Here is a 25,528-nt window from a genome sequence, read left to right on the forward strand (position 1 = left end):
TGTGACCACAAAGAGGGAGCCGGGGGCCGGATTGGAGCGCGGCGGCGGCGGCGGCGGCTAAGGCCCAGGCCAGGCCCCCTCCCCTCAGCCTCCCGCCCCCCCGCCCGCCCTTCTGCCCCGCCTCCGCCGGCGGCGCCGCGGCCCTCTTCCTACCGCCAGACTAGCACGGTACGGGAGCCGCGCGCGAAGACATGGTAGAGAAGCTGGAGCTGAGGCTGTAGTCGCCCGTGGGGACCGAGCCCGCCGTCTGCCCGTGACCACTGCCGGTGTACGTAAGTGCCGCCCGTCCCCTCCTCCGGGACCCCCGCCCCTCTTCCCCCAGGGCACGCGCTGAGCCCACCGAGAAACGGAGCGAGTCGAGTCACCAGACCCTCTTTGGAGCCCCCCTTCCTGCCCGCCGTGGTTCTCCGCGGCCGCTTCCAGCCCCCGCGTGCAGGGTGGGCAGAGGGGAGCCGGCGCCGGCCGGGGGCGCGGACTCGGCCGCGGGGACCCCCCGCTTGCGAGGGCCGCCCGAGCCTGGCTCCGGTTGGCTCTGCAGGCCTGGGGACCCTGGTCCTGGACTGCCGGCGGGGTGACCCTTCTGTACTTTATGATCTGACATGTAGGCTTTGTTTTTCCTGGTAGTTTATTCTTGGCGCTGTCAACGTGCTTAGTTGTTTTTTTTTTTAATTTTTGAGGAGGAAGAGATATGGGAACATATGTATATGTATAACTGATTCAGTTTGTTGTAAAGGAAAAACTAACACAGTATTGTAAAACAATTATACTCCAATAAAGATGTTAAAAAAAAATACAACCCTATTTTTCTGCTTATATTTAAAAAAAAAATTTTTTTTGAGGACACGCTTTCCTCCCTCTCTCCAGTTTTTTGTGTTTTTGTTTTGTTTTAGTTAGGCATTTTGTCCCTGTGATCTTGAGTGGCCTTTGGAAAATGACATGCCAAACGGAAATTTACACAGGCGTCCGGTGATTCCAGAAATGCAGGGTGTCCGGCCAGGTGGGCACCGGCCTCTCGTCCCTGGTGGCGGCGTGGTGCGCGTGTTCTTGTCTCAGGGTTTACGCTTGGGCCCCGCAGCCCACCTTCGGGAGGGAAAGCGCAGCGGGCGCCTTGGGCCGGCGCCTTTGTGGCGCCCTTTGGTGCGCTTGGCCTGCAGGGGACCGGCCTCCAGGGGACCCGGCGGGGAAGCCCGCGCGACCCGCCCCTCGCGCGGGCTCCGTGTGTGTTAGTTTGTGGAAACTGTGTCGCAGCCGTGGGCGGGGTCGGGACGCTGGGACCGCCTGGGAGCCGATGTTGACTCCGGGCCCGGGTTCTCCGCACTTATCTGAGGTCCGAGGGTTTCCAGCCCGCCACTGAGCACTGGCGCGTTCTATTTTGCTCTTCCTGTGCCCGGAGGCGCGGCTGAGCCTGGGCTCTGGCTGTTCCGGTTGGGTAACTCTGGGTGGCCCGGGTGAGCGGCCTGAGCAGTGGGCAGGGCGCGGAGACATCCCAGGGGAGGGAAACTGAAAGTGGGGAGAACCTTCAGAACTCCAGCTGATCCACTCGCCTCGCCTCCCCGCCCCTCTTACTGCACTTGTCATGTATGGGTTGGCTGGCCGGCGCATTTTTCAAAATGTAATCATTTGTTTATCCTTCGTAGCCGTGAAGCATAGTTCACTTGTTCACAGTTGTAGCAGTTTTGACAGATGATCGTCGTCAGGTGGCAGAGCAATCCTGTCATCCCATTTGCTGCCCTTTGGCGCCAGCTTGCCTCTAGCCTCTTGGCCGCTAATCTCCTCTCTGTCCCTAAGGTTTTGGCTTTTCCAGAAAGTCGGGTAAAGGGAACAACAGCACGTAGCTTTTTGATTCTGGCTGCTTTGGCTCAGCAAAACCTATGCGAGATTCATGCCTGGTTGGTTTGTTGTTGTTGTTGTTGTTTTAAATATTTATTTATTTAGTTATTTACTTGGCTGTGCCGGGTCTTAGTTGAGGCACATGGGATCTTCATTGCCGTGTGCAGTATCTTTTGATTGCGGTGTGTGGGATCTAGTTCCCTGAGCAGGGATGGACCCCGGGCCCCCTGCATTGGGAGCGCAGAGTCTTAGCCACTGGACCACCAGGGAAGTCCATCATCCCTGTTGTTGCAGGTATGAGACGCCACTCACTTTTCTGGCTGTGTTGTATTCCATTTTCTGTTTGTCCATTCGCCTGCGGGTGGCAGGACTTGTGGGATGTTTCCAGTTTTGAGGGGATCAGGAATCAAGCTGCTGTAAACATCCCAGGGCAGGTTTCCATGTGAACTTGGGTTTTACCTCACTTGAGAAAATACTCAGGAGTGGGACTGGGGTCTGTGCTAAGTGTATGTTTAACAACCCTTGTGCATCTTTTTTTTTTTTTTTTTTGCGGTATGCGGGCCTCTCACTGTTGTGGCCTCTCCCGTTGCGGAGCACAGGCTCCGGACGCGCAGGCCCAGCGGCCATGGCTCACGGGCTTAGTTGCTCCGCGGCATGTGGGATCTTCCCGGACCAGGGCACGAACCCGTGTCTCCTGCATCGGCAGGCGGATTCTCAACCACTGCGCCACCAGGGAAGCCCCCTTGTGCATCTTAGAAATTGGTTATTTTTCAGTAGTGGAAGAGCTTAGAAATGGTGTGAAGTAGGGATCAAAGTTCATACTTTTGCGTATGGCTATCTAGACACAATATCCATGTCCTACATGCTTCCAGCAGCATTCCTCAAGAAGACTATCCTTTCTCCTCAAAATTGGCTTTGCAGCTCTGTTGAAAAATCAATTGTTCTTATATGTGTGGATATGTTTCTGGGATCTACGTTCTATTTGATTGACTTCTTATATCTGACTCTTGGTTATAATATATTCTTTCACTGATTTCTTTTCACTTGCTCATGTAAATAGTCTCCCAGTAATATAGCCTTACCATTTTACTGGACATACCTAGGTATACCTGAAATGCATTTGATAAATCGATGGAACTTGCACTCAAACTAGGGTTACTTTCCAAAAACACTGAAAATATTGAGGTGTAGACACGATGTCTTCTATAGCCTGCCTGCCTCAACCAAGTGTATGTTAACACACCCCCACGAGGTATTTTGCATGTGTATGGCGCTGTTGAGTCTGGGGAGTATGAGAGTGGTATGTCCTGTCTATCCCAAGAGATGATCATAGGACACAAAGGAAACATTAAGGAAATAGATAGGAAGAGTCAAATGCCAAATGTTCAAATATTTCTCATGTGTTTTTAATATTTACATTGAGATAAATAAGCAAATTATTGTAAAATAAAATACAAAAATTTAGAGAATATTTCAAAATGCTCTCTGGCCAGATGAACAAGATACTAGGAAAAAATAGTGGAATTTTCTGGAACCAGCTTGTCTTTCCATTTTTTTAATCACCATTGAGTGATGGGGTTGTGTTTTATTCAGTCTATTGTACATGTGGTTGTGAATAAGATGGAACTCCTCTCAAAAAGAGAAATGAGCACAGAATATATGTTGACAGCTTTTCTAAAACATTTTTTCACGTTCTGACTCATTTTTCTTTGTATTGGCGTTTCAAGGGATTTTGATTTTTAATTTGACTCTTAAGAAACCTTGATAACTTCAGTGAAATCCCATGAAGATAATATAAACAACTGCAATGGAAAATGAAAAGATGATAATAGCAACCAGCACTGTGATATTTCTTGTCAGTGTTCTTTAGAATTTAGAATAGTAACAAATCCCATATTAATTTGACTTTTTGAACTTTGGCCTTTACTTTGGTGGAAGAAGTTCCTTTCAGTTTGCTTATTATCTGTTTGCAATTAAAAACAATTTATGGGCTTCCCTGGTGGCGCAGTGGTTGAGAATCTGCCTGCCAATGCAGGGGACACGGGGTTGTGCCCCAGTCTGGGAAGATCCCACATGCCGTGGAGCGGCTGGGCCCGTGAGCCATGGCCGCTGAGCCTGTGCATCCGGAGCCTGTACTCCGCGCAATGGGAGAGGCCACAACAGTGAGAGGCCTGTGTACCACAAAAAACAAACAAAAAAAACCAATTTATGACCATACTTTGATATGATCATCTTAGAGTTGTATCGAGGGAGGATAGTTATGCAAATACCTATATATCTGTGGGTTCAAGGAAGTTTAAAGGCTTGATATTTGAATCCTGTGGAATGTGGCCTCCTTTCCCAGAGGGAAATGAACATATGTATGTACTTAATGTAGTTTAAAATAAAGCAACACCTGTTCGTAGAGACATCTTCTATTCCAGGCATGTTTAGGTATAGGGAAGGGGAACAAGAGCTATAAAACATAATTCTTGTCTATAAGCAGTTTACACTTTAGGGGGGCTGAGGGCACTCCATGACTCAACGAGGATGAGCCTGATGCAGGTGGCTACAAGGTCACCTTTGGATAAACTCTGCTTTAGGAAAGACCAGCCTACTCTTACTCTGTTAAACTCTTTAATGCGGTGTCCAATAAACCTGAATATCAAGCACAAATGCCACTTTAGAAATGTTTCCAGGGGGGCTAACAGCCAATAAGTTAATATGATTCCTACACACTTGACACAACTCACCAGAGGTCTTGAATTCGGTGAGCATATGGACCTCCTTTAAGAAAGATCACCAGTTAAACTTGGAATGCTAAGTTCTAAGAGAATGAAGTAAGTAATAAGTGATATTCAGGTTCAGAGGTGGAAGAGAAAAGAGGTCTCACCTTGAGTAGAACATTTTGTTGGATTCTCCAAAGTGGCAAACAATAAGGAGAACACTAACTAACTAAGACTCTGAATAAGTTGAGAAATAAGATGAAAGCCTAAGATGAGGGTCAAAATGTCCCCTAGATTTAAGGATACACTTAGGTTGAAAGGGAAACTATTGAAAAAGATGTAGAAAATGCTAAATATTTCACAAAATATTTATTAGAACAAAAATCTATTAGAATAAACCAACTTAGCAAAGTTTGTTTGCAGAATATGAAAGCAACATACACGCATCACTTGCATTTCTGTACATTAACAATGAACAATCCAGAAAAGAAATTAGGAGTACAATTCCATTACAAAACCATCAAAAAGAATAAAATACTTAGGGATAAGCTTAACCAAACACATGAAAGACTTGTACACTGAAAACTACAGCATTATTGACAGAAATTAAGGAAGACATAAAGAAATGGAGAGACATCCATGTTCATGAACTATTGTTAAAATGTCCATTTTACACAAAGCTATCTACAGATTTAATGCAATGCCTATCAAAATCCCCTAGTTTTGCAGAAATAGAAGAAACTACTCCAAAATTGATATGTAACCACGAAGGACCCTCAATAACCAAAGCAAACTTGAAGACCTCACACTTCCTTTTGAAATGAAGTTTTCTTGTTATTGTGGGTTAAAAATCCAAAGTCCTAAGTGTCCATAGATTATCCTCCTAAATTGATATTTAAATTTAAATTTATATTTAAAGCTCTGTCATTCTCAATGACAGGGCTTGCAGGGCCTGAGTGGCATTGAGGGCTCCTTCAATATCTGTAGCATGGACTCCTGTCACTGACATGCTGTGGGTATCTCACAGCCTTGGCTGTTTTACCAGTTTACCAAGTCCAGGATGAACCATGCTCAGAAAGGGCCCCATGCTTGCTTGGTTTCATGCTCTGCTATTGCTGTCTTGACATTCTTAATGATTTTATCTTTGAACTTACGTTTTGTAAGTAAAGTTTACGGGACAATAAAATATACCCATGAGCAGAGGAGACATGTGCAATATGTGTGTGTCTACCACAATTCCTGCTGCCCTATTCACATCTAGTTTTCACCCTGCTTACGGTGTGCTTTCCATGACATGCTTATCTGATAGCCATTTGGAGTCTTACTGAGTTCCACCAGAATTCTGTGCTACTGGTCACATCCAAGACTAAGTCAAGGTGTTAACAGCTCTGGAGGCCATGCTTTCCATTTGAATCTGAACTTACTTCTAACAGAAAGAAAGTAGTTGTGTTTTAAGAAACAAGAATGTCCAAGGAATCTGATCATATCCTTGCTTACTCGTTTTACTTCCCAATATTAGCCAAACACTTCTGCTGAAAAAGATGACATATATGAAAAAGGGAAGACACAACAACCCACAGAACCCATTTAGGGCTCACCCTCATCTAGTATGATGTCATCTTATCTCGATTGTATCTGAAAAAAGAATTTACTTGGGCACATTCACAGGTTCCAGGTGAACATGAATGTGGGGAGGACACTATGTACCCCAGTGCAAATACTTTCAACAACACTTTTTCTTTGCAGTTTCAACAAGAGGCACTCTATTTTCATTTTGCACTGGAGCCCACACATTATGTCACTTCTGACTGTTAGAGCCCGTGTTGGAAAATGGGGCTTCACGACATAGCCAAGTGAGTCTGTCAACTGAATGCTAGAATTATCCAGACTTACCCACTTTGTTGCAGCAAGGTGGTTCCAGGCAAACCCATGTGAGAGGGGCGTGTCCACAGTGGAGCAGAGAACTTTTGTCTCTCTACCACCAGACTCACTCCCAAGATGAAGGAAAGAAGAGCTTAGCAAAGCATGGCCAGTTATTCTTCCCAACTTTGCCCGTCAAGTCAGTCACCTCACCTAGCCAGTGTCAGTGACTATAAGAGCAGGGAGGTTAAAAGTTATACTAATCAAATTCCCTTCACATGGTGGTACCATTAGGAACGAGAAGGGAAATTGTCACTAGTGGTCCCCTGTTTTTTTCAATCTCTTAACCCACTCAACGATGCCTTTAAGCCTGTAATTAACAGAATATGGCTCTCCCTTCAGGAAAAACAGACCTTTACCAGGACAGTCCTGCTCACACTTTTATGGGGCTACTCACTTGAGTGGCCTCCTGGAACTGCTGGTGGACGACTTCGAGCTTCATCCGAAAAGTCTCTGATATGGGTGAGAAGTTGCTTTAATTTAAATTAACTCCAAGGCTACTCATATCCAATGAGCAGAAACAACTTTTTGTTCTACCAGCCATCCACATCACAGCTAACCAGAGACATCTGATGAGGTTAAATGACAAACTAAGATTAAATACATAAAAGCATCCAGTAGTACAATTCAGAAATCATAGAAATGTTGCAAATTTAAAAGTACACCTTTGCCAGTATCAAATTCTTCACAGAGAAATTAAAAGGGCTCACATTAAACGCTCTTATGAATTAAGGTCCCGAAGTATTAAAGCCCAAGCTTGAAATCAAGTGTCCTTGTTACTGTGGGTTGAAAATCCAAAGTCCTAAATGTCCATAAACCATCCTCCCAAATGTACATTTTGTTCATGCTCAGTGACAGGGCTTTCATTGCCTGAATGGGACTGAGGGCTCCTTCAGTATCTGTAGCTTGCACTTCCGTCACTGACACAGGTGTGGGTCTCGCAGGGCCTTGGCTGTTTTATCAGTTTATCAAGTCTCTCATGAACCGTGCTTTTAAAGAGTCTAAAGAGTTACTAAGATACAATCTGATTTTACAGCACTATCCCCAAAATTTAAAAACAATATCAAAAGAAATCCAATCCCCCACTCCTAGAAGAGTGAAACTAGGCACATTTTTGTTCCCAGAATCCAGTACAGAATTTGACCAAAGAACATAGAAGAAACTCAATGGCATTTGGGACAAAGATAAAGTCTCTTTGGTTTTAGCCTCACTAGGATGTTCATTCATTTATGCCATTTAACTGCAATTTCTGACCTGTGAACTTCGAACCAGGAGGAATCTTTTAGCCTGACGTTGGTTTGTCACTATGAATTTGCCACGTGCAGGCACAGCCCTGAGCATCTGTCACACATGGACTCTTGAGTTATCCTTCCTCTGTGATGACCCTGTGGTTCACACTGCAGTACTGAACTGATTATGGGTTCAGTCGAGTGACATTACACCTCCAGTTCTGATGCGTAGATTTGACAGCCGTATGCCGCCATGGCCATTTTCACTGCCTCCTGCTACGGACCTGCATAGACCAAAGGCGGCTGCCTTTAAGAGAACCTTGCTTTCTCCAACATAATTGGAGAAAATCCAGTGTCAGCTTGGGTCCACATGTAAAGGGAGTCACTTGAGCCTACGGTAGACCGTATGTGTCAATGCCGACAAGTTCTAGGAAACGTTTCCCTTACAATTGAGTCTTTGTCTCAGTCAAGCCTGCTTGGGAAAAACTGTACCTGAAGAGTAAGGCAAGGTGGACGGCTGCCTGAGACTTTCCTACCCTGTGAACTCCTGCACACTCTCAAGTCAAGTGCCAGGTAAAGGCTCTGTATACTAAAGACCCTCCAGGTGCCTTATTCATTCCGCTCCACGTATCGCTTGGTCACCTGCAACTCCCTAACGCCCTTTTCTGTCAGACCTTTACTTAAGTGGCTTGAAAGAAACAGCCACTCTCCCACGCCATAAGCTGCAGCCATCAGCCAAAATCAAAGTATCGTATGGCTGGTGTAGTGGGTTGGATGGTGGCCCCCCAAAGAATATATCCATGTCCTAATCCTTGACTGTTACCTCATTTGAAAATAAAGGTTTTGCAAATGTTATTAAGGACCTTGAGATGGGATTTCCATCCTATATTACCTGGATGGGTCCCAAACAGACTGACAATTGTCCTCATTATACAAGCAGGGCAGAGGGACACGTGAGACAGACAGAAGAGAACATACAGACACAGAACGGGGGATGTGAGGACAGAGACAAACACTGAGTGAGGTAGCCTCAAGCCGAGGAAGCTGGCAACCACCAGAAGCTGAGAGAGGCACGCGACAGAATCTCCCCTAGAGCATCTGTAGGGAGAGCAGCCTTGCTGACACCTTGATATCACACATCTGGCCTCTACAACTGCGAGATAGCAAATTTCTATTGTGTTAAGCCTCCAAGTTTATTAGTCTCCCAGCAAGCACGGGACACTTATACAGCAGGCATTAAACCTTTTCTAGGCTTCAGCAGTTTACTGCACAACCCTAAATATTTTCAAACAGTCAGAGGTCTCAACATCCCACCATACATTAAAGACCAGGGCACTAGACTACCTTCCTTAGCAGTACCAAAATATTTTCCACATGGACACTTTCCTCTCCAAAATGTCTGCTCCTTTCTTTTTATTTCTCAGTGCTCCCAGGTAATGCACCAAATGTTAGGGTCTTCTAATGACCTTCCAGCAAGTACAATGCCTTAATTCCATTTGGTTTGGAATAAATTAGGAAATAAGAGAAAAGAGGGAGGGCTGGATATTCCTTTTACTGCTGATAACCCTGGCTTGAGAATCCAGTTTGAATGAAATGATCACATAACTGAACCCCAGAATTGGGCAGACTTACTAACTAGTAACACACAGAATGAGAGAAACAGAAGACACTCACTCACACTCTCAAGGGAGAGGACAGAATTAGTCAAGGCAAGCATGCTCACTGAATTCTTTTCAAGCTTTCTATATAAGTCACTTGATCATCCTGGGGCAGAGTCAGTAAAGAAGCAGGGCTGAGATGACCCTAGCAGCTCTCTTGACAGGACTGAAACATCAGGAGCAGGAAAGGAACATTCCCTCACTCCCCACCACCACCACCGCCAGCAGTAAAAAGTGATCATCCACATGGACAATGTAAAAGAAATCAGAAACTACGCTAACTCTGATTCACTCTTCGTATACCCACAGCTAATCAGGAGCCTTGTGCAAAAGCATCTTGAGTAGTTGCTAATAAAACTCTTTAGAAGCAGACCTCTCCGCATGCCTCAAAGGGAAGATGCAGACCTGTATGCTTCAGGATTTTCTCACCAAAACCCCACACAATTTCTGTACTACTCCAGCCACGTATGGCCTAGCCCTACCCTCATACCTGTTTTTCTTGGTTTATTAATAAAGAAACACAGGTGGAAATAAAGAAGAGATATCAGGTAGAAAGCTATAATAGTGGGGAAAATAATATAAGTGAAGTCAAGTACCACCACCATTTACTAGTAGTGAACTTTCAGCACCAACATTAACATTTTTTCCTGTTTTATCTGTAAATAATAACTAATATGTATATAACAATTTTCAATTTAATCAAATCTCATTTTTATAACTAACTACTTCACAACAAGTAACACGCTAAGGCAACATCAATAGATGAAAAAAGGTAGTCCCTGGCCCCAAGGAACGTTGCCCAGGGGAAAACAGAGTTATGTAAACATACAAATACAATACAGTGTAGCGAGTGCAACAATCAGGCATGCAGGAGTGCAAGGGTAGCAAAAAGGAGCGTGCGGTCACAACACTAAAAAGAAGACTGCACAGAAGACATAACACGTACATTGAGTTTTGAAAAATGAAGTGCGTTTCCCAGGTGCCCCATAGGGAGAAAGGAATTCTTGGAGGAGGGAAAAGGATAAAGGAAGGCAGTGAATTGTTCATAGAATCCAGAAGTGAAGTAGGCAATGGCAGGAGAAATGATTGGACACAGGCATCATGAATACTTGTGTGTCTGCATTTTAGCAAGTCCATTCTAAAGGAAACTTTGAGGATCAACTCGCGGGGTGGGGGGCCATGGGGGGACAGAACTAGTCACTCCTGCCAGAAACACCAGAACCACTTTCTACCAAGCCACCAAATAAAACGCCTTCAAAGGCAACATGGTATCACAGGAAGGGCTTGATTTTTTGTTTGTTTGTTTTTAGTTCATTAGGCCTCACTTAAAATGCTGATTCCACAATGCACTTGCTTTGGGATCTTGAACAACACTCATAACCTCTGCAAGTTTCAGTACAGTAGGTTTATGTGATTACCTTCATCTGTAATATCCCTGTGCTGCAATCTTAATGGAAATTCAAGTTCAGGTCAAAGACAAGTTTCTCTGTGACTTCTCCTCTGAATTGATTCAAAAGCTGTTCTCTCCTGTCCTCATTTGGCTCTCTAATGGAATCTCATAAGAACTTCTATGACCTCTTTGGTTTTTTGTTGTTGTGGTTGTCTGTTGGTTGTTTTTTAATTGAAGTATGGTTGATTTACAATGTTGGGTTACTTTCAGGTGTACAGCACAGTGATTCCCTTTACACATTCTTTTCCCTTCTAAGTTGTTACCAAATATTGAGTAGAGTTCGCTGTGCCATAGAGGAGATCCTTGCTGTATCTATTCTATGCCTTCTTTGAATGACATAGCACTTGTTGTCTGTATCATTTGTATGTCTGTGGTTGCTTTGTGACGGAAAATGAAATGTTTCTATTTGTTCATGTCCTGGCCCTTCCTTAAAAATATGTTCATTTATCTATTTCATATTCATTGACTACATCTTAGACACGGTGTTAACTTCTGCTTCTAGATGTTAGTAAAATATAGACCTTCCTGCTCAAAAGGTCACAGTATTTGTGGGAAAACAAAAAAAATGCACAACCTATGTCTCAAAGAGCTTTGTACTTCCCAAAGACAACACACCTAGTAGGTACAATAAATACACGTATCATACGTAAATGTATAAATAGTTAATGGGATTAAAAACTAGAGATAACTGCTTTTCGATTCTGAGGAAATGATGATTATATTTCACCAGGAGCTCAATACCACTCTGAGAATGAGGGCTTAACCCCCGTCCTGGCTCAATGCATCGCTTTCCTATATAAAAATACACAAGTCTGTACATACGCTCTAGCAAAAGGCTTATCTGGCATGAATTTCAGATAGCAAGAAGAAAAATTCAAGAGGTTCAGAGAAGCATCCAGAAGCTCACATGATTACCTGGCACTAATGCAACTTGCTTGACAGGAAAATAGAGCTGGAAATCTCACAAAATTAGATGATCTTTGAAGAATTTCAAAACCTCTTGCTATTCACTGGAAATCCTAGAAGAACAGCTTCTTTTAAATGTACTGATAATATGCTTTACAGCTTAATATTCAGCAGCCTATGTTTTGGCTAAGTCAGCTTCAGGAAAGAAGGAAACTTGTCGTTTAGCTCCATTTACTTTGGAACCTCTGGTTCCAAACATCTACTTCTGTGCTCAGTCATCATCTGTAAAATGGAAGCAACTCTAAAAAAACAGTTACAGAGATGTTGCACAGTTTCATGTGTCATTGTCTTCATTTGTTTCACAATACCAATAACATCTAAGCTACTACTGAAAGAGTGCTATGTTATTTGGGGTCATCTAGTGCAGCTCTGTCAAAGTAAAGAAAAGGAAAGGGGTCTAGAATAACTATAATTTTCCCAAGGGGACACAATTATTTTACGGTAAATCTGGGACAAGAACCCTGATCTCTTTGATCCCATTCCATTGTTCTTTCATTGGGTTCTGAACAAGCCAGAGAAATCAAGAGAAATAAAACTCCTATGGGCTATGTCCCTGGTACAGGACTTGGCAAGATTGGAATTGGAGCACTACATATTAAGAGGTATCTGGGAAATTCTTCCAACTAATTGAGATATACAGACCAGGTACATAGAAAACAGTACATTTTCTGAAGATGATTCTGTGGCATGAACAGAACTGGTAACCGAAGGGGTGTGTGTGCTGGAGTTCCAAACAGGATGGGTGAATTCTTGTTTTCTGGCACCTTGAAGACTCCACCCCAATATGCACATTCAAATAAAAATTAACATTTGAACTGTGTCATATTTAATCCTGCATGCTCGTGTAAGTCAACAAAATATTCTATATATCACTTAAGTTGTCACTTACTTTTAAACTAGATTTTTAATTTCTAAAAGTCTTTTCAAACACAAAACAGAGGTTGCAAAATGGTATATGGGAAGCTGCAGAGATGAAATAAACGTATTTCATTCAGCATAAAGATGAATATCCAAACAACTTCTTCAGAGCCGAAAGTGTCCAAATCCACTGTCTTCAGTTTGTAGTCAAGGCTTCCGAAAAAATATGCTAATGGTTTCCTAATTACCCAAATGCCCCGTATCTGTTTCACTACGTATCATTATATATCATGGAAAGTTTTCTCAGTGACAGAGAAAGACATCCTGGCTGAACATACCCCTGCCCGTGACTCAAAGATGATGGTCTTCAAGCTACCTTGAAGGCGTTGGAGCCCACTTTATCCATTACTAATAGTAATGGAGGAAAACACTTAATATTCTGTTTGCTCTGTAGTTGTTAAATCACTTCTTCCCTTCATTAAAATGGATGGCCCATGGGCTTCCCTGGTGGCGCAGTGGTTGCGAGTCCGCCTGCCGATGCAGGGGACGCGGGTTTGTGCCCCGGTCCCGGAGGATCCCACATGCCGCGGAGCGGCTGGGCCCGTGGGCTGTGGCCGCTGAGGCTGCGCATCCGGAGCCTGTGCTCCGCAGTGGGAGAGGCCACAACAGTGAGAGGCCCGCGTACCGCAAAAAAAAAAAAAAAAAAAAAGGATGGCCCATAATTGAGTCAGTTTCCATAATTGGAAACTGAACAAATTTTGTTGGTTTTATTAATGTCATAGGTTTCTAGGGAGGGTCTACTCAATAACTAAGTCTAGTTTCAGTTACAAATAAATTATAATGTAACTTTGAATAAATTAAGCTCATCATAAAGGAAGGATACTGATAGTTGCTACTACCCCTTCACTGAGGGGCTCTTGTAAAACACTAAATAAAGTAACAGAGGTGTATATGCGTGCATATATTTTCAATGATATTTGTACACATTTAAAAAGACCTCTACAGAATGCATTCTAAAACTCTTGAAGCTGTGTGTCCCTAGTTCCCAGGTCTCTCATTAAAACTACTTACATGAACAAAATCGTATCTATTAGGAGAGCTATCAGAGTGCTCCAAATACTACTTCTTGCACTACCTGTCCCAACCCGTTGCCTTCCTCTTCCCATTAGTCCTCAATTTAGAAACCCCGGAAATGTGTTCATTAATTTATGAACATATTTCTTCATTCAGCCAAGAAAACTGATTGATCCCTTCCCAAATTGCAGGCACCATTCTTCACTATGTTTCATAGGCATGTTCAGGAAACACAGCAGTGATGAACACAGATGAATAAACTCTCTCGAGCTGAGGGGGGAGACAAAAGTCAAGAAGCCAATATAAAAATCATAAGTATACATATGTAAATAGAAATGAAATAAATGGATAGAATAACTAGTATATCAGGGAAGTGCTGGAGAAAAACAGCAAGCAGGGAAGGGAGATGGAGATTGTTAGCTGGTAGGAGGAGGCTGCGATCTGAAACGAAGTGATCCATGAGGGCTTTCTGGGGAAGATAAAATGTAAGCGGGAACTTCAGGTTGTGAGAGGGGGCAAGGAGCGCATGCACCTGGGAAGTGAAGGGTCCAAGCAGAGGGAACAGGCAGACGGAAAGGCAATGAGGAAAGGGTGGGCTTGGAGGATCCAAGCAGCAGAAAGGATGTCAGAGTGTGGAAAACACAGCGAGCAAAGTGGGAGAAGGAAATAGTCAGAGAGGAAACAGAGGTCCAGATTTCTAGGGCTGTGGAGGCACCTTGAGGACTTTGCTTTTTCTGTGAAGAAGCCATTGAAGAGATGTGAGTGACATGAACTGACTTATGTTTTAACAGGATCTCTCTGGATGCCATGTTGATTAGAGACTGTAGGAGAATAAGGACCAGCCCCAGAAGACCAATAGTTGAATCAAAGAAGTGATTACTCAAAAATGCGCTTCCTCCTCAGTGAGGACGCAGAGCAGGGATCCGCACATAATGGCCACAAATCACATCAGGCGCTCAGCCTGGATCTGTGGGACTGTGAGCTAATAATGGTTCTCACGCTTAGAAAGCTTGTTGAAGAAGAAAGAGGATGAGAAGTTACAGAAACTGTATATGGCTCACAAAGCCTAAGATATTTAAAATCCAGAAAATGCTTTCCAACACCTGATGTAAAGCATGTGGCTGGTAGGAGGCGCTCAACAAAATTTGGAAGAGGAATACATGAGTCAATTAGTGCCTGAAAACATTGTAAAGTGATAGGTGTCAAGAAACATTTATGCCTTCAACATTAACCTTCACAAATGATGCCATTTCCATTGAGCTTTTGAAAAATATATTCTGGCTTTCAAAACAATAAACCAGAAGGCATTTCCTCACATAAGCAAGGTCATAAACAACTGTCACGTAAAGTTGAAATAGCAACAAATCAAATAATAACAAAAACACTTTTATACATTTTTAAACCTTACAAAGGTTTATTTCATGTTCATTATCTAATTTAATCCTCAAATCAATGCCATGAGATAGTTATTACTTTCCCATTAGAAACAACCACATAGTAAATCCTTAGTGATTGCTCAAGAAAAGCTGAAATCTGGAGTGTTACATCTATTAATGCCCAGGTTGGGTTTTTCCCATGGGAACATTGGATTCTAAAATCAACAGGGATTTTCAGATCCAGATGGCAGGCTAGGAAACATCTTTACTTTCTGTTCCTCCTGAAACCATATTAAAATAAAACTGTAGAAATAGCAAAATTAATCAACCAATAAAAGCCAAGACACTTTGGAAGTCATCAACCACAGAAAGATGTCAACACACTTCGAGAAGGCAAACAGTGAAATGGAGGAGCCATGAATAAAATAATGAAGAAAAGACTACCCTAAGTAAGGTCTGCACAAAGCCAGTCAGCTTTTGCTGAGCTCTGGTTATAGTAAAGGGCAGAGGAAAGAAGAGGGGCTGAAAACAAGGAGAAAAAAGTCATTTTAGGAAAAAAAGTTCATTTAATGAGCTCCAGGCAACACTCAGCCTGCTGCCATACTAACTCGTGAATTACAATGCATTGTTGGTAAGCAAGACAAGAAAACAGGGAACAAACAAAACAAACAAAAATCAAGACACTGTTTCTTACTGAACTCTTCCCAAATGAGATCAAGGAATGATGGTTCAATGCCACAGCTGTAAATCATTTCTGCTCTTGGGGAGCTTAGAAAGGGCTTAGAATATTTACCCTTTCTTTTCAGACAGAATTTAGGTCTGAGCAAAAGCTTTTGTGGCCTCCAACCCTACAGTTTATTGGGGATGGAAGTCCAAATTTGCTGTGACATACCATAAAAAGAATCTCATCAACAGAGGGTCACACTAATTTTGGAATATATGAATTATGCCCAGTGTTACTTTAAATAGATTTTAAACAAAAATATATAAATACATTTTTGCTCATCTATATGATTCTGGGTTCTGAAACTTCTACATGTCACATGTGTGATATATAACACACAATGTCAGCCCCAGGAGGCAGAAAACACCCCAGTGAAGCAAGGCAAAGAAATGAGTTTTAAACAAGGTAAAGTGCTGTGTAGACCAGGATTGTTCAATTCTTTCCTGTCATGCTGAAGCTTCCAGCTCCTGAATAACAACACGTTTCCCTTGTCCTAGACACCCAAGAGTACGTCTCCTCTCTTGGGCATAAGAATTTCTAGAGTTACATATGTGTAGTCAAGGGTGGACCCAGCTGGCAGACTCACAATGACCAAATTGTGTTGATCGTACTTTAAACTTTCATAGCTCGACGCTCAAGTTGCAATAAATGATATATTTGCTTTCTAGACATGAACGAGATGCCTTACTGGATATACTCCAGGAAGGCCAGAGAAACTGGTTTCTAATCCAAACGGAAAAATTCACTGGTGAATTTCTTTCAGGATAGCCCATGATTTATCTAGAATATAATCTTTACATATCTGGATCCTTCAAACTAGACAAAGGGAAAATCCTAGCTTCAATCCTCACTTAGAAATGTGGAATGGTGCTATGCTCACAACTGGTGGTCCCTGACCTGTATCTTCTGAGATTAGAACCCACTGTGATGGATAACCAAGTCATGCATTGAACAAAAGAAGACCTCCTACAGGGCAGTGTAGCTGTTCCTTACAGGTATGGCACTTAGGGCTAAGTACCATAAGGACTACAAGAAAAAAAGGAAAACAAGTAACACATGAAGCATATATGATAAGGAGGCACCACAGTCCAGAGCACGAGCTCTGGAATCACACAGGCTTGGTTCGAATCCCGGCTAAGCCACTACCATCTGTATACCCTGAAGAACAGTCGAAGGTTTAAAAGTTGTTTTACCAAATTTCAAAAAAGAAGTGAAGAAAGAACCTATCTGCCAGGAAGGGACATCGTGGGGTGCTGCATCCAGTCAGGTCAGGCTCTGCATCCCCTGCTCAGAAACCTTCACCGCCTGGCTCATGGTGATGCTGGCAGCTGAGCAGCCCTGGAGGAGGTGCTCCAGTCTCCAGGCCTCGCAGAGAAGCTGGGGAGGTCTCCGGAGGAGGCTGGCCACACCCTGGCAACTCTGGGTGCCTCCTGCCCTCAGCTCTGAGCAGGCTCTACTCTCTGGCCCCGTGGTGGGGAACGGCTGGCCGATACATACGCAGGGCTGAGGGGCCTGCAGATCTGGTGCCCAGGCAGGGTGAGCTCTGGACGAGAAGGCTTCCACAGTCCCCAAAAGTCTCTGCACGGTGGCCCGTCCGGTGCTAAACACCTGCCACCCACAGCGAGAAGTCCCAGCCGCTAGAAAGTCCAGAAGGGGACCCGCCCTTTGCCCTTGGGCCCGGGTTTCTCCAGGGGCTGGGTTTGCATGTGCTCCCCCACCCCCGCCTCACCCCCTGCCCCGCCCACCCTTTCTCTGTGATGCGTACAATGGACATGTCACAGAGCCAGGCTGAGCCTTCCAGTGTCCAGTGCGTGCTGGATCTTGAGAAGAGTTAGAAGCTAGGGAGAAGCTCTTCCACTTTTACTCTCTGCTCTCAGATCAGGCAGGCAGCAGCTCTGATATGGAAGCGATGGACACCACACCTCCTTCCCAGGCTATTATTTTCCATTCCGCTCCTGTTTTCCCCAGCACCCCATTTACGGCTTTGGCGGGCACCGATGCCTCAGCAGGCAGCACCTCTGACCCCGAACCTATGGACACCACACCTCCTTCCCAGGCTTTTATTTTCCATTCCGCTCCTGTTTTCCCCAGCACCCCATTTATGGCTTTGGCGGGCACCAATGCCTCAGCAGGCAGCACCTCTGACCCCGAACCTATGGACACCACACCTCCTTCCCAGGCTTTTATTTTCCATTCCACTCCTGTTTTCCCCAGCACCCCATTTACGGCTTTGGCGGGCACCGATGCCTCAGCAGGCAGCACCTCTGACCCCGAACCTATGGACACCACACCGCCTTCCCAGGCTTTTATTTTCCATTCCGCTCCTGTTTTCCCCAGCACCCCATTTACGGCTTCGGCGGGCACCGATGCCTCAGCAGGCAGCGCCTGTGACCCCGAACCTATGGACACCACACCTCCTTCCCAGGCTTTTATTTTCCATTCCACTCCTGTTTTCCCCAGCATCCCATTTATGGCTTAGGCCGGCACCGGTGCCTCAGCAGGCAGCACCTCTGACAGCAAAGCTATGGGCACCACACCTCCTTCCCAGGCTGTCATTTGCCAGTCTGCCCCGTCTCCAAGGAGAACCACTACCCATTTCACACCGCTGTTCCAAGATATGAGAACACACCACCCAGTGGTAGCAATGCCTCAGCCCATGCCTCGACTCATTTACCTGCAACACCGGACAACAGATAGACCAACACTTCAAAGTTATGACAGAAAGTTGAGTAAGTTATACACTTGCAACTTCATTGATTATTATTAACGAGCACAACTGTAGTGCTTAGACTGTAACAAGTACTATTCTAAGTGCTTAGCAAATATTAACTCACTTGCCTCATAATGGCAACCTTATAGGTAGGTACTATTCATAATATTCACCTTTTTTGGGGGAAACTGAGGCCCAGACAGGCTGAATAGCTTGCTTAATGCCACACAGTAAGTTGGTGGCAAAAACCCAGGATTAAAACCAGACCGTCTAGACTTTCATCACTTTGCGGTGTCCCCTTCTTATAAGTTGTGGTTAGGGAAGGGACTAAATTGAAAAGACTCTGAACTAAAAGGAGAAGGGAGAAATGAGAAAGTGAGTGATCCTAGAAACTAGAGAAGATTTAGCCTCAACGGTATTTAGTTCAATGGTATTATTCAGTCTACTACAAGGGAGATACTATTATCTTTCTCAGATGCAGGAAATGAAGTTTAAGGAAGAATTTGTCTTAGGTCTACAACTGCCAGAGTAGAGATTTAAATTCTGCCAGTGAGACTTTAGGACACACTCTAAACAACTTTAATCTGTGTCCTTAACTACTGCATAATCCTTGGTTAAGAGTCACACTTAGGTATCAAGACCCAATTGAATACAACACTATGTACTGTCTCCTCTTTCACTTTATTTGCCTGGTGTGTTCATGAATCTTGCCAGGAGCAGAAGAGTTCAGAAAATGGTTATGCACGTTTGCTAACAGAAAGCATTTACTGTTTGATGTGCACGGAATAACGGAAGGCTTTTTAAAATAAAATATGCCACCAAGTAGTCAAGTGTCACGACAGAGCTAGCCCCGTGGGAGTCATGAGGAGACTAAAATTATCTCCAGTTGTGCAGGTAAGAAAAGTTTAACTAAAGGCAGGTGTAGTTGAGCCAAGCCCTACAGCACAGAAGTAGGAATTTGGATATGCACGAATGGGACAAAAGACATTTGAGGCATGGGAAACAGTTTAATGCAGAATGGATGAGAAATATGCATTAGACCTATTCTACATCAACTGGCTTATTAACTCAGTAAATCAGATTTAGTCAGTCAAAGTAGCTTGAGCTGATTACTTATCCAGGGGATAGCTGTTCAGAGTAATTTTTGTCATAGAACAGGAAATAAAATTGTTGAACTACAGCTTTAGGCTTGCTAAGTGAAATAGATTGCTCTAGATGATTTTCAAGTGACTTACTTGGTACTATTCACAAAATTGGGGGTTAACAATTGCTTAAGAAAACAAAGAGAATTGATTTGAAATAGTACTTGAAGGAGTTACTGTGTAAAGTATCTGTTCAGTAGCTCATGGTAAATGGATGTTTATAATCTGCATTGGACAACCAACTACCTTTTTGCAAGTGGTAATGTGAATTGCTGTTGCATACACTATAGTAATGACCACCTATCTAATTTGCTGTCCAAACCAGAAATCTTCTAACAATACTGGTCTCCTAATAAAAATAAGCACGGAGGTAACACACACTGGGTGTCTCCCATGTGCCTGTGCATGCATCTATATCTCACTGAACAGCCCCCAAGAGAGGGACTCCGAGTGTCCCCATGCTGCTGGTGGAGAAACAGGCACAGGAAGGTTCAATAGTCTATCTAGCTGAGATCACACAGAGGGTGGGAGAGCCCGTTTTTAAACCATCTGCCTCCAATTCCAGGTGCCAGGAGCCAGACTCAGCCTACAGCTCTCTTCTGCTCGTCTGGAGGTGAAACCATGTGTCATGATTAGTCAAATCCTGTCTTCACTCATCAAAGGAGCTTGAACACTTGCACGTCCTCCAAGTAGCATGTAGCATAAGCAAGAAGATGTTTGCCCCAGTATTGTCCAGGAACTTGGAATCAGCTCTGCCTAGTTAGGCTGAGCCTGTTAAGACTGGAGAGGACCACCGATCTTCCCCCTGGGCAAGTGCCTTTTGACCTCCTGCCATCAGAGGGCCGAAAACTCCAGCCAGAGAATGTGCTGAGCCCTGTTGCCTAGTTACGCCAGCTCAGAACGATGATGAGCACACCTTTTTCCAATCACCTTTCCTCATGCTCCCCATGCCTCATGCTGCCCTGCCTCTTTATTCTTTGTCCCAGAGATACCCCAAGCCCCTTGCCTTTGGGGAGGCGGATTTGAGACCTATTCTCACGTCACTTCCTCACTTGGCTGCCTCGTGAATAAAGCTCCTCTTTGCTGCAAACCTCAGCATCTCAGTATTTTGGCTTGCTGTGCCTCAGACAAAATGGTTGGGAGCAGTGGTAAAGGTCCCTTGCCTGCGAAGGAAACTGGTTACTAGTGGTCACGTTGCCGATGTTTTCTCCTCCCGGGGGAGCAGACGTCCTGCTATTCCGGAAAGGGAGGAAGGCAGGAGCTGGACCCTTGCTCTCAGTGTCACCGTCACATAGGAGCTCGTTAGAAGCACAGAATCCAGGCCCCACCCAGAACTACTGAATAACAGCGTGCATTTAACAAAATCCACGAGAGGCATACCCATATTCAAGTTGGAGAGGCTCCAAAGCTGGAGTCCAAGGAGCTCACCCCTAGGGTCATCCCCTCCTCTGCAGCCAATGAAAACCAAGCAGAGATTCATCCCGAGTGTACTCTGCCTCAGTCACTTGGATATCACGTGAGCTCATTTAATCCTCCCCAGAACCTGCAAATGAGACTGAGGGTCAGAGTGGTCGAGCACCCAAGGTTCCATAAAAGAACATGACCAAGGCTCACTGGAGCCCAGACCTCCAAAGAAGAAGGCCCTTGGGCACAGCATGGCACCACAGCAGCCCAAACCGTGGGCCTGGAGGGTAGGCCATGGTCCCCATGCACAGTTCACACCATTCGACAGATGCCCACAGCAGACCACAAGGCAATATGAGAAGTAAGTTCTGATTGTGGAATGTCTGAATTTTGAGATTTAAAGAAAATCTCTGTTTTGGGGGGCTGGTTAAAACAGTTCTACAAAGGAGTAAAGAGAAGGAATCTCAAGGCCCCTTCTGGACTTAGAATTTAATGCCTATTTATTGAGAACCTCTCCGTGCATTTGCTCAGTCCTACATCAAGACAAACGTCTCTGAGCCCTAGAAGCTTAGGTTCTAAAAAGGCCACAGAAATGGGTGAGACCTAAAAAAATGCGAGAACAATGCAACGGCCTTAATCAGACTGGCTTTGCTTTGCTTTGCTTATAAGTCACTGACTTTAAACTGAATATGGTGTCATGTCTTTATTTTTCTTGAAGTGTTTTTTTAAAGATTTTCTTCCATGGTAAGACTTTTATATTGTATTTTTCTTAAAGTGGAGTGTGGTACATTTACCCTCCAACAGATGATTGCTTATAACTCACCTCGCTTTATTAAGTATACCGCTAGAGGCTTCTATGCCCCTACTAAGAAAAATGCATTTTCAGGCCCATTCAAACCAATGAAAATCCAAGTTTTCAGAGCACAAGGTAATGAAAATTCTCTCCATCGGCATCTTTTACTACTTTTAATCTGTTGACAGACCCTAAGTGTCTCAGAGGAAAGGTACTGTAGTGGGAATTGTCATCGTTAACAGCATTCCATACAGGTAACTCTTGACTGTTCCAATTTCCCCCAAATTTGGACACATTTACTCCCTCTATAACATCTCTAGGGTGTGCGAAAGAAAAAAAAGAGGCCTGTACAATTTATGTCTCAAAATATACACATAAATATTTTGCACATACAAACAGGGAAACCTTGTAAATAATGGATGGGGAGCAATGTAATGTCGATAACGGAACTACTCATTTCGAAAGAGAACACTGTCACCAAGTGTCCCCTCACCAAAACTGACTGGGAATTTTTAGGGGACGCCAAAGCAGAGGTGGAGATTTATAGGAACCTGGGATGTTTGAAAAATGGTTTTGTACGACCTCCTTGAGGAAGGCACCAAGCACCATCCAAAATTGCAAAAATGGCTCCAGGTTGACTCCTTGTGTCCTCACTCTTTGCAATGTGACATTCCAACTTCTCCCATCAAGAGGCAGAGTTGATTTCCCCACCCTTGAAGTTAGGTGATGTGCCATGGCCAATAGAAAGCAGCAGAAACAATGGTGGACCAGTTCAGAGCCAGGTCCCTCTGGGCTTCTACTCTCCCTCTCGGAGCCCTGCTGCCCCCGTGAGTACAAGCCCCAGTTACTAGCTGGGGCCTAAGAGGCATGTGGCCCAGTCAGGCCCCAGCTGCCCCCACAGGTGTAGCAGCAATTCCAGCCACGATAAGCAGGGTTGTGAGGAAGAATTAAGAGCATAAGCCTATGCTATCATGTATAAACCACTCTGTCAACCTACGACATTATTTTTCAAAAGCATTTTCGTTATTTTGAATCCCTGCCTGGACATATTGAAAACAGCACTTCAATGACTGTTGGAGAGCAAAGGATGCAACCTGAAATTGAGAGTCAAAGATATTAGTTTATCCAGATTCACAAATTTGTAAAAATTACTAGAAAATCATCTGAAGAAAAATAGACACGAATGAAAAAAACAGTCCAAAGAACACGGGTGAAGAAACATGTGCATGTAACACCAACTAGTACATCAAAGATGTAATGGAAAGTATATGTTTGGTTCTCTGTATAATGCTGTATAATTTTCATCACAAAAGCATTACTTGATTTGTACATACTTGGAAGCAAACAAAGCATTAAGATTATCTGCTGGGGTGCAAACTGGCCCCTATACACAGAGGACAACGAGAGACTGAAGAAAGAGGCAGCCCACGCCAGACAAGTCAGTGGCAGTTTCAACAAGCAAGGGAACCTGCTTACAAAGCTTGCCTTGGTCAGCTGAAAGACAAACAGATCTCAGCACCCACGCGCCAGAATCTTGAGTTTACACAGAGACCTTAACAGGGTTCAGTCACATATACTGTCCACATGGTCTCAAGAACACGTTCCTCTCTCAAGGCTGAGTTTTTGAAAAGGGTTCCCACTGTGGGAACGGTGGGCAGAATGTATATTCCAAGGTCGGGGGAGGGGGTGAGGAGTCTCTGATTGCCCGGGTCCAGCTCTCGGGTCAAACGGCGGTTATGCCCTCTCAGTGGCGTCCTCTGACATTTCAGCAAGGAAGGACGCCAGAAAAAGAGAGCCTAGGGCAGAAACCACTCAACTTCTTGTCACGAATGCCAGGGCAACCCAAGCAAGTGGATATACAAGCCTACGTAGGGCCTGGAAGTAGGAAGCATTGGGGGACTACACCTGGGCCGGTACTGACCTCCCTCCCCAAAGGGACAAGGAGAGCAGAAACCTGGATGGAGTCAAGAGAGAGAACCAAGAAAGGCAAGGCTGGATATGGAGCAACATGTGGATTCAGGAGCATGTGTCTCACAACTGCCGGGGCTCTGCACACCAGCTGCATCCCCGTTCTCCTTGACCCTCATTGGTATAATTAACTCAGGGTGGGCTCATTCCGGCTGCCAAGTCACTTCCACCTGTCCATGGAGTTGACGGTTACTTGCTCACAGTGAACCAACCTCCCTGGACCTAACAGCTACCGCAGGAGGCGGTAGTGGAGAGCAAGGTGACGACAACGACCAGATGCGAAGGAGGAAGAGACGCTCAGTGGACCGACTGGGGGGGTTGATGGTGTGGGGTTACGTCTGCAGAGCTAAAGGGGCCAGATGTAGAAAAGGGAAGGGGAATTGTGAGGATATAGTCAAGCCCCATCCTATGGATATTTCATCCATATGTTGTATGCAAATTCCATTAAATTTGCTCTGAATGAAAAAGAGAGAAGAAAGTTATCCTTTCAACTGTGTCAGTGACTTTATTTACCATCTCATTGGATGAGCTCAGAGCCCAGGGTCAGAGGGAAATGGGAGCTGTGAGTCTGCCATCTCTCAGGAAGTCTCAGGCCTCAGAGCCAAACTACCTCACCTTTCGCACTTTGCAAGCAACGTTACTCCTAAGTGCGAGTCACCCTCTTCATCGGGTTCTCCAAGAAACAGCAATCTCTCCCAATGAGAGAGGAAAAATGGGCTACTTTGGCTTTTTGAGGCACAATATGTAGTTCTCCAAAATGGTACCTGCCTGGGGGGGTTTTCAAGAAAATTAACCGTCAGTAATGATTTGTTTGTCTTCACATAACGTATGACCCAGATGTGCTGAGAAAGAAGAAAGGACGAACGAATCAAGGGCAGCTGATCCAAGGAGGCAAGGGGCAACTTCCACAGCCTACGTGGAAAGCTAGAGAAAGGGAACGTCCAGCTGGTGGGAGCTGAAGACAGAGGCCAGTCCTCCTTGGGCTCGGGATGCCACCCTCTCTTCCTACATCTTCACGCTCTCCTTCTCTGTTGGCCCCTCCCAGCCAGAGTTAAAGAGCCACAAGGAAATGCCCTCCTCCACTCTATTCTCCTGTCCTTCTATCCACCCCTCCCTTCTTTCCCTTTGCCATCAATTTCTTGACTTGCCCCCCATTGCTCCCCTCCCATCTACACTGCGATCTGGTTTCTGCCCCACTACTCTCATGAAACGGATCTCCTTGAAGCCCCCAATGATTTCTCCGTTGACAAGTCCAGGGGACTACTTCTCAATCCTTATCTATGTGACCGCCAAGCCGAGTTATATCTTTATTTTATTCTATTCTATTTTATTTTATTTTTTTGCGGTACGCAGGCCCCTCACTGCTGCGCCCTCTCCCGTTGCGGAGCACAGGCTCCGGACGTGCAGGCTCAGCAGCCATGGCTCCCGGGCCCAGTCCCTCCGCGGCATGTGGGATCTTCCCGGACCGGGGCACGAACCCGTGTCCCCTGCATTGGCAGGCGGACTCTCAACCACTGCGCTGCCAGGGAAGCCCCCAACTTATATGTTAAACAACGTCTCTGTCTTGAAAATCTCTTCCCTTGGCTTCTGCGCCATCCAACCCTCCTGACCGTTTTCTGTCTCTTGGCACCCTCCCAGTCTCTTGTTGAGCTGATCTTCCTTGGGGTATTTCTCAGGGCTCTGTATTAGGCTCTTTGCTCTTCATCCTCTATGCCATCTCC

At 44.7% G+C, this 25,528-nt stretch overlaps 1 long non-coding RNA gene and 1 pseudogene across 1 annotated transcript; both read left to right on the plus strand.

The window, feature by feature from the left end:
• The window catches only part of LOC131755466 (RNA/RNP complex-1-interacting phosphatase-like), a 572,095-nt pseudogene that overhangs the window by 162,590 nt on the left and 383,977 nt on the right, over positions 1-25,528 (plus strand).
• LOC136794080 (uncharacterized) lies at positions 139-20,732 on the plus strand. Its single transcript, XR_010840375.1, has 2 exons — positions 139-272; positions 20,208-20,732. It is a non-coding gene; the product is annotated as an uncharacterized lncRNA (long non-coding RNA).

The sequence above is a fragment of the Kogia breviceps genome, chromosome 4 (assembly GCF_026419965.1).
Source record: "Kogia breviceps isolate mKogBre1 chromosome 4, mKogBre1 haplotype 1, whole genome shotgun sequence".
NCBI classification, from domain to species: Eukaryota; Metazoa; Chordata; class Mammalia; order Artiodactyla; family Physeteridae; genus Kogia; species Kogia breviceps.